At 43.5% G+C, this 9,782-nt stretch overlaps 1 long non-coding RNA gene across 1 annotated transcript; it reads right to left on the reverse strand.

Annotated features, from left to right (window-relative positions):
• Positions 1 to 4,352: 4,352 nt before the first annotated feature.
• Positions 4,353 to 9,782, reverse strand: LOC148129384 (uncharacterized). The gene is made up of 2 exons (XR_015745472.1): positions 9,020 to 9,782; positions 4,353 to 6,821 (listed from the first exon to the last, which is right to left on the reverse strand). It is a non-coding gene; the product is annotated as an uncharacterized LOC148129384 (long non-coding RNA).

Genomic DNA, 9,782 nt, shown 5'->3' on the forward strand with positions numbered 1-9,782 from the left:
GTTGCCATGGTAAGGTACATGATACATGGGCTTTAAAAAAAATATATATAAGCACTATAAATAGGCATCTCTTTTCTTGGCCAGGAACAGAAGCGAGAAATTTTAGTCAAGCATTTTGCCCCAGCAGTCAGAATTCGGGAAAGGGTACATACAGCTATTTACCAAAAGCCAGTGATATTGGATGATGGGTTTGTCAGCTGGTGCTCCTTCTGATGGAAGGGCCTGGAGGAGCACCATCAAGGAAACTGCCAGTGCCTGGCACGATGTTGTCATGGTGGCACATTGATGCTGAGACTCTAGTAAGAGTGCAGAGAAGAGCAAGAAAGATGATTCGAGGCCTGGAGATTAAACCATACGATGAATGGTTGCAGGAATAGGGTATGTCTAGTCTAAGAGAAGGCCTAAGGGTGACAATGATAGCATCTTCCAATATTGGAATAGTTGTCACAGATAAGAGGGGATCGATCTATTCTCCAAAGCGGAAGGAAGGAAGGAAGGAAGGAAGGAAGAGAAGAAGGAAGAAGGAAGAAGGAAGAAGGAAGGAAAAGAAAGAAGAAAGAAAAAGAAAGAAAGAAAGAAAGAAAGAAAGAAAGAAAGAAAGAAAGAAAGAAAGAAAGAAAGAAAGAAAGAGGGATGGAGGGAAGGGAGAAAGAAAGAGGGAGGAATCATTTAAAAAGTGATGCAATCATTTTTAAAATCTGCCCAATTGAATAAGGCACTTTAAAAAAAGAATTATACATTTCCTATGTATAAGAAAGAAACAAGGAACAAAAGAAAGAGAAAAGGAAGGAAAGAAAGAAAAGAAAGAAAGAAAGAAAGAAAGAAAGAAAGAAAGAAAGAAAGAAAGAAAGAAAGAGAAAGAAAAGAAAGAAAGTTTGAGGTTTGTCCCCTTTATCCAAGCAGAGATTTGGGGATCTTATTTTTTCCTGCTATCATTCCAAGACTGTTTCAGATAGGCGCCTCCTGCAAATCACATGCCACCTCCAGCAACATCTGTAGAAAATTTGAGAAAAGTATTTGCTACAGAAACATCGGCTTAAATCGTTCCATCTCTCTTTCTCTTCCCTTCCCTTCCCACCATTGAAGACGTTTATGAGAAAACAGCTTGCCTCAAGACCGTGAGGCTGAGGATTGCGGGGGGCACAGGAAAGGGGCCCCCCACCCCAAAAAGAATTGGATCCAGTCCCCTAATCCTCCTGGTTGCTCTTCTCTGCACTTTTTCTAAAGTCTCAACATCTTTTTTATAGTGTGGTGACCAAAACTGGATGCAGGACTCTAGGTGTGGCCTTACTCAGGCTTTATAGAGTTGTATTAGTACTTCCCTTGATCTTGATTGTATCCCTCTGTTAATGCAATTTAGGATTGCATTGGCTTTTTTGGCTGCTGCTGCACACGGATGGCTTCTATTTAACTGGTTGTCCACTAAGACTCCAAGATCCCTCTCCCAGTTCCTGCTCTTGAACCTGGTTTCATTGCCATAAAGTCAGACTGATAAACTGGCTCGATTCCCACGTAATGTTTAAGCAGTTATGTGGTTCCTCAACTTACAACCTTCATTTAGTGACTGTTCGAAGTTACAACTGCCGCTGGGGGTTGGGGAAAGTGGTGGGTAGGTGAACTAGCCACCCCAGTAGCTGGGATGACCGTTATGTTAAATTTTAAATTCAAACTTTCTGTCTGAAACATATTCAAACCCTCAGCTTAGAGGTTTCCTGTTGATTCTTACAGTTCTAACAGATCCCAACTAGTTTCCTTTTAAAAAAAAAAAAAATCAATAAAAGCCCAACAGAATTATTAGTCACATATTTATTTTGTCACACTGAACCTTTTTTGTGCCAGTGTAAATTTCCCAAATCTCAAAAAAATAATAATAACACAGGACGTGAAGATTTATTTATGCAAAAGGGGGCGAGGGAAACCTTTGGAGCACGAAGATCATTTTCCATGTTCCTTTCTAGAAATTTTTGATTTGTCTGAACAAATAGCTTTAGCATGAGTCAACAGGCTGCAGCGAGGTTTTTAAGGGGAAAAAATTATTATTATTATTATTATTATTATTATTATTATTATTATTATTATTATTATTAATTATCAGACTCTGTTCCTGGAAAGATTGGCAAGAGTTTGTTCGCTTTTTGTGCTTTCGTAACTGTTTTGGCTCACCGAGCGATGTTGTTAGAAAGGATTGTATAATATTAACATTTCAAATCAAAGAGATGGTTATGTATAATAAAACATGTTCTCCAGCAGTTCCGATGATATATGAATTGTAACCAAATAGAAGAACACCTGCAGGAGACAACGAGATAAATTTTGCAACTTTTTTGTCTTTGGAGGGGGGAAAAGAAAAAAGAAAATCCCCTCCCCATTTATTCATTTTTTTTTTTGTCTTTTAAATTCTTCTTCCAAAAAATATGAGGGAATAAAGGAAGAGTGGGATGCCCTAAGCAAGCCTCCAAGAACCCATAAATTTAATCTCTTATAACTTTCTCTCCTCTGTCTCCATCATCTTGCATGGACTCAATTTTCAAGGTGAGATCAAAACACTATTTTTTAAAAAAAAAAAAAAAAACATGGCAATCTCTCCCCTGTTCCGCCGAAAACCAAGAAATTATAGAAAATCAGCCTTGGTACAGAAAGCCACGCTGGCAAAAAATGGGGAACAAAGAGCAGCCTTGGATTTGTTCTCCTTTTAAGCCACATCCATATTTTTAGAGCATTCCCCTGGCCATTGGTAGCCCTCTTGCCTACAGATAGGACCCTGGACTTTTGCACACACACACATCAATTTGTTTTTTTAGTTATTGCATACCAAACTGTCATCATCTTAGGGGCCGGCTGGAAGATCAACCTGCCTCACGGTTGGATTGTGAAAATCACAAACGTCACCAATACACAGTTCTACAGGCCTAAGCAACCCCCATTTTGTAGTTGAATTTTTAGAAATTCCATTTCTTAACTAGCGGGACACTCTTAAAACAATTCACAAAAGAACCACGTTGCTTTAGCTGGGATCTTGTTTACCACACAGAGACAAACGTACATATGTGCCTATTCGCGGACTATAATTTGGTGACTTTTTTGTACTCTATAAGCTGGAAAGTCAGAAAAGGCTGTTGCCTGGTTTGTAAGCTTATGGTAATATCCCTTGGCTTTTCCTTCCTTTTCTTTTCTTTTTTAGACACGCCCCTTACATTTTTCCAAAAGGTAGAAGGCATTTTCTAAACTCTCGAGGTTAAAATCTGATATATATATATATATATTGGGAGTTGCCATGGATATTAATGGTTTTCTCACATGTGGGCATGTTTTTTCCCCCAAAAAAATTAGCAGGAGGGAGGAGGGAGGGAGGGAAGGAAGGAAAAGAGAAAAGGGAAGGAAGGAAGGAAGAAGAAAGGAAAGATATGGAGAGGGGAAGGAAAGAAAGGAGAAAGGGGAAGGAAGGAAAGACATGGAGAGGGGAGAGAAGGAAGGAAGGAAGGCATTTTACATGTCATTGTTCTTATGCAATATGTCTTGGATCCATCTCTTTGTGTTTTCCTTTGCCATTGGCACTAGATTTATGTGCACATTGTGTGTGTGTGTGTGCAAATCTGCACATCAGGGAAAATCTCTCATTCACATCCAGCTTGGCTTCCTATTTCTCTTCCCCCCCCCCCCCGCCCCCTTTGGCCAGGTTATATAAGCTCATCTCTGGAAAAAGGCATTCCGCTTGCCATCTCTGACATCTTGAACCCTTCAAACTGAGCTGCCAAGAGGGAGGGGAGAGGAAGGGTGGGATGGAGCCAAGGAGACAAGCCCCCTCATGCTTCAAACATCCTCAGATGGTTCCCATGGATTCCTCCGACAAAGCATGCTCTGGTTTGCATTACCAACCTGCAGTGTGTTTTTTTTTTCCTTCTCGACTTCTCCAGCTCGCGGTTTGGATTTTCGAAAAGCGGCAATTCCCCTGCACTCTTACTCACCTGGGGTGAAATGCTGAGGCTGGGAGAAAGAGGAGGGGAAGGGTCACTTTCCACATGATCAGCAGGAGATAAGTCCTTGGGGAGGGGGCAAGAATTCAAGGACATCTGCCAAAGGCCTGTCCTCCCACCGGCGTCCCCCGCTTCTAACCGAAACCAAGTCTTACCGGTTGAGAATCGACTGCGGTGCCAGAGAAGTCTCCCGCATATTTCTTGGACAGCAAATGTGACTTAACAAGCAACAGAAGGCAAAAATCATGAAACTGCATCTCACTTATTTTGGCCGTGTCGTGTGGGAAAATTCGCCGGGGAAAGGAATTATATTTTAGCGGTAAAAGGAAACCAGGTGTGATGACTCAGGGTGAGATACAAAAGCAACAAAGTCACAAAAACAGGTGAAGTCCCTTTAATTCCTTCAACTTGGCTTCAAAGGTCCAATTATCATTGACTGGAGAAAAAACTCCCCCACAAACAGTTGCGAAAAGGAAGAAATGCCGTTCAAACTCAAAATACATTTAAATTATGAATAGAAAAAGCAACACAAACCACACTGAAGCAATTAATAAGACTAGGCAGGATAAGGGCTCAAAGACGTCCACAGTTATCGAAATACACACACTGGGAAGAATGCCAGAACTCAGATAAGGACTGAAAGAATAGAATTATTTCACTCTTTGCTTCCAGCACTGGGCCATGCCCAGTTTGTCCTTTTAAACAGTCCTCACAGCTGCAGCCCATGAAGGGGATCAGGGCCCTTTCCTCCCCCATAGACCATGCCATTCACGTTTCTCCCTTATCCGCTCCTCCCTGCGTGCCCTAGGATGAAGAGGGGATGGGCCTGGGTCTTCCTCTGAACGCCCAGCCGGCCTGTGCCCTTCCCCAGTTTCCTCCACAACCTCCGGAGCCACACTCCCACTCCCTGTCGGCTTGTGGACTTCAACTCCCAGAATTCCCCAGCGAGAATCGAAAGCCCTGCTGGGGTTCCCATCCTGAAAGCCGCACTTTGGGAGATGCATTTGATGCGCGATGGCTTAATCATGTGCCTGACTGCAAAAAAAAAAGCCTTCGCTTCCTCACTTTTTTCTATTTCCCATTTAAAACAGAGTTTGCCCCCCCCCACAAGGCTTCCTGAGAGTTAAAAGGGGGCTGGAGGGGAGGAGGGGGGAGAAAGAAACCCAGGCAACATCTGCCAGCAGAAGTCCTGTGTCAGCAGACAGCACCAATTAAGTGCAGCCTGCGCAACAGCTTAATTACTGATGAGACGGTTTTCCTGACAAAAGGGAGCTGCTGCCTGCCGTACGAAATCTCCAGCCCTTGGGAAGGCGGAAGGGCGGAGGGAACAGCATTCTCACTCGGGAAGTGGAGCCCAACGGAAGACAAAGACACCCCACCCGGATCTGAAAGGCATGGGACCGCGAAGATAAAACAGCTGGCGCCCAACTTGCAGAAGACAAGGATGCTGGAATTTAATACTGTCCAAAACCCGGCCTTCTTTCTCTCTTTGCATTTTGGTCAAATTGCACATGAGTAATTTGTAATTTACGTTTGTCGTGTGCTCTGGCATCTCGGCTGGGTTCTGAAGCTCCAGAGATCATCATCATCTTTTAAGGGCCCCATCATCCCTTGCGGGGATATTTCTGGGCAATTGAATGGAGCTAGCAGAGTGTTGAATGGCTGGATGCCCTTCCTATTGCCAGGGCGGGAGTTTTGTTCGGCAGATATATTCTCATTGTGCCCAGAGAGAGAGAAATACCTGCCTCTACCTAGGACCGAACTCATAGCCTCCTGATTGTAAAAGCTCCTGAGATGCCCCCAACTGAATTCCTGCAAGGTTCATTCGTGGCTGCTATTTTTTCACTCTAGGAGAAGACTTCTTGAAAGCCCGAATCAAGAGAATAGCAGGGTTGGAAGGGATATTGCAATTTGTCCAATTTCTTCTTAAAAATCTGCCGTGAGGGGGACACCCGCAACTTCTGGAGTCAAGCCTTTCCATTGATTAATTATTCTCACTTTCAGGAAATGTCTCCTTTAATTCTGTGTTGGATCTCTCTTTGATCAGCTTCCATCCGTTGCTTCTTGTCCTGCCGTCAGGCGCTTTGGAGAATAGCTTGACTCCCTCTTCTTTGGGGCAGCCCCTCAGATACTGGAAGATTGCTATCACGTCAAATGCTTTGCTGGCTGAGGAAGTTGGGGAGTGCAAGTCCACAAAGTCTTAAAGTGGCCAAGGTTGGAGACTCCTGGTTTAGAGGCCTTTATTTTTTCAGATGGATGGCAAATAGAGCATCTACAAATAGTCCTCAGGTTACAACAGTTCATTTAAGGACCATCTGAAGTTAACAACGGCACCGAAAAGAGGGATTCGTGACCGTTTTTCACACTTAACAACTGTTGCAGCAAACCTCGTGGTCACGTGATCAAAATCCGGGCGCTTGGCAACGGACTCATATTTATGACGGTTGCAGTGTCCCGGGGGGGCGTTGGGGTCCATGCGATTCCCCTCTTGCAACCTTCTGGCAAGCCACATCTACGGGGAGGCCAGCTTCACTGAACACCCGCGTTACTACCCGTCAAGAACCCCAGAGATTCGCTTAACGATGGCGAGAAAGGTTGTAAAATGGGGCGAACTGTCACTGAACTGTCTCATTCAATAACCGTGTAAATTTTGGGCTCAGTTGTAGCTGTAAGTCGAAGACTTGCCTGCTCTTTATTGTATTGCTGTTGGTAACCACATTGGAAACTTCTGGAAGGGATTGTAACTAAATAAGGATGGCTTCAAGTGGTCTCCCTCTCCCTCTTCTCCTTAAAGAGTTGTCTAATGTGAAGGGGCACCGTATCTGCCAAGAAATTGATAATCCATGCCTGGAAATGAGCAGAGACAAGAAAGTCAATAGATTAAGCAGCCAACTTTATGCTGGTCCTAAAACACTCAAGCGCGCTTCATCCTTTCCTGAGCTAAATGCCTCTCCCGGCCCCCTTCTCTTTGGCTAATCCTCACAGCAGCAATTACTCCTGGGTAGAAATAGAATGGAGTGGAGGGATGGAATGGAATGGAATGGAATGGAATGGAATGGAATGGAATGGAATAGAATAGAATAGAATGGAATGGAATGGAATAGAATGGAATGAATGAATGGAATGGAAGAATGGAATATGGAAGAATGGAGATGGAATTGAATGGAATGGAATGGAATGGAATGAATTAAATAGAATAAATGAAACTGAAAATAGTAAGAGTAGAATAGAGTACAATAAATAGAATATGTTCTTTCTAACTCTGTTCTGTAAATGAAGACTAAAATAGTTAAATGAATAAATTCTATTCTAAAATGAATCCATTCCATGAGAAATAGAATAGAATCTATGAATAGAATGAATCCAGTGGTGGCTGGAATAGAATAGAATAGAATTCTATGCCAAAGAATTGCATAGAATAGAATAGAATAGTGCCAGACCCAGAATAGAATAGTGGTGGAATATATAGATCAGATGCCCTCTGTAAGGTTGTGTTCATTAAATTGAAACACAACTGACCACCCACCCACCTTACCTGCACTGCGCATGGTTGTTCTGCACCTGCCAGCTGATTTTCAGGCCATTTTCGGCCTCCCAGAGGCTCAAGGGAAGCCCCTGGGCCTCGATGCCAAAAAAATCACGCTTTGTCACAATACAGGAAGTGCCCTCGAAACAGGCCCATTTCACCCCCACCCTGCAAGGCTGCAGAGGCTTCCAGAGCCTCTGGGAGGCTCAAGTCTGAAGCCCTGCAACCTGGGAGACAAAAAAGGACCCCAAATCAGCTGGGAAGCAGCCACGCATGCGCAGTGAGGTAGAATTTGTCTGGGGCTCGCGTGCCACAGAAGTCGCCATCACAGCTATATTCTAGTCTATATTCCATTCTATATTCCATTCTATTTCATTCCATTCTGTATTCTATTCTATTCTATATTCTATTCTATTCTATATTCTGTTCCATTCCATTCCTTATTCTATTCTATATTCTATTCTATTCTATATTCTGTTCCATTCCATTCCATATTCCATGCTATATTCTATTCTATTCTGTTTTCTACTTCATTCCATTCCATATTCTATTCTATTCTATTCTATTCTATTCTATTCTATTCTATTCTATTCTATTCTATTCTATTCTATATCCTCTTCTCTTCTCCATTCCATTCTATCCCATTCCATCTCTGGCATGCTCATAAGTGCCACTCCGTCCCGGAAGAACTGTAGCTTCTGAGAGATGGTCAAGGATAGCCCGTATAATATAGGGGGTTGTAAACCTAGCAAAAGCACAGAGAAGAGAGAGCAAAAAAAACCCAAAATCTATTTGATAAAATGCAATTGGAATTAGAAAGGGGGCCCTGAGTTGCATTCAAAGGCCTTTTTTTCCTCCGCCCCCCCCCCCCCCCCAAAATGCACAAATGCCTCTGGGTATTTATGTCACTTAGATAGGTAGAAGTCACTCTGTGACCAGACACAAATCACACGGGTGTGATTCCCTGGAGGTCTCCTTTTGTTTTCCAAAGTGCAATTAGAATTGATTCATTCATTCATCTGGGATTAAAATACCCCCCTTTCAAAAACATGAAAGTCATAGCTTGGCAAGCAACAAAAGCAGTTTATCTGTCGGTGCATTAACGTGAGCTATTTCTTGGTCAGCAGATTAAAAACAACACAGCGGCAGTTCTAATTGTGGTAAAAAAAAGTACAGGTGGAAAGGGAGATCCTCCTTTGGCGGGGGAGGAAGGGAATTTGCACAACCCTTTACACCAGAGATAGAAACCCCAATGGTTCTGAATATTGATCTTATAAAACCCAGCCCTCCCTAGAATCCAGTCACTATGCCTTCATAACTTTTCTTTGGTAACAACCCCTTATAGGAATTCCCTGGTGAGCTTGAAATGCTAGTCCTGGTTGAAACCCAGCAAGTGGCGATTAGGGGCAATCTTGGGCGTCCTGTGGTTGTGGTACCAAATTTGGTCAAACCTACGAAGACACTCCCGTTCTCTTTGAACCTCCCCAGCCCTTTGGACCTGTCCCCTCTCCCGACTTACCTGCCAGGAATGCAGTCGAGATAAAATCAGAGGAGGCTCCGAGATAAGCCGCTTTGAGAGGTCCTTATCCACAGCTTCAGTCACAATAGAGCTGGAAGGCACCTTGGAGGTCGTCTAGTCCAACCCTCTGCTCAAGCAGGTGACCATATCCCATTTCAGACAGGTGGCTGTCCAGTCCCTTCTTAAAAACCTCCAGTGATGGAGCTCCCACAATTTCCGAAGGCAAGCTGGTTAATTGTCCTCTCTCTTGGGAAGTTTCTCCTTAATTCCAGGTCACTTCTTTCCATGATTAGTTTCCATCCGTTGCTTCTTGTCTTGCCTTTTGGTACTTTGGAGAATAAGTTGACAACACACCCCTCCTCTTCTTTGTGGGAGCCCCTCAAATACTGGAAGACTGCTATCATGTCTCTCCTAGACCTTCCATTCTCCTCTAGACTTGGCCATACCCAGTTCCAGCAACCGTTCTTCATATGTTTTAACCTCCAGTCCTTTAATCATCTGAGTTGATTTCTTCCCAGGTCCTGTTTAGAGGAAATCTTTGGGGAACGTAGAATAAGTTGACCCAAAGAGCTTCAACTTCTACCAAGCTCCAGCTTTTCCATTTTGGAGCAATAGAGACTGGGATTGCCCAGCAACTGAGTCTCTCCCGGAAGTCAAACTTGTCCTTTCGTCGTAAAAGAGAACAGCAAACTGTCCTCCAACACCGTTCCTTCCGCAGCTGCACGGGACAATTCTAAGGAGCAGCAATTAAGACAATTCACCC

This window comes from Notechis scutatus, chromosome 16 (assembly GCF_049901735.1).
Source record: "Notechis scutatus isolate UNSWTSFEM ecotype Mainland chromosome 16, rNotScu1.2, whole genome shotgun sequence".
NCBI classification, from domain to species: Eukaryota; Metazoa; Chordata; class Lepidosauria; order Squamata; family Elapidae; genus Notechis; species Notechis scutatus.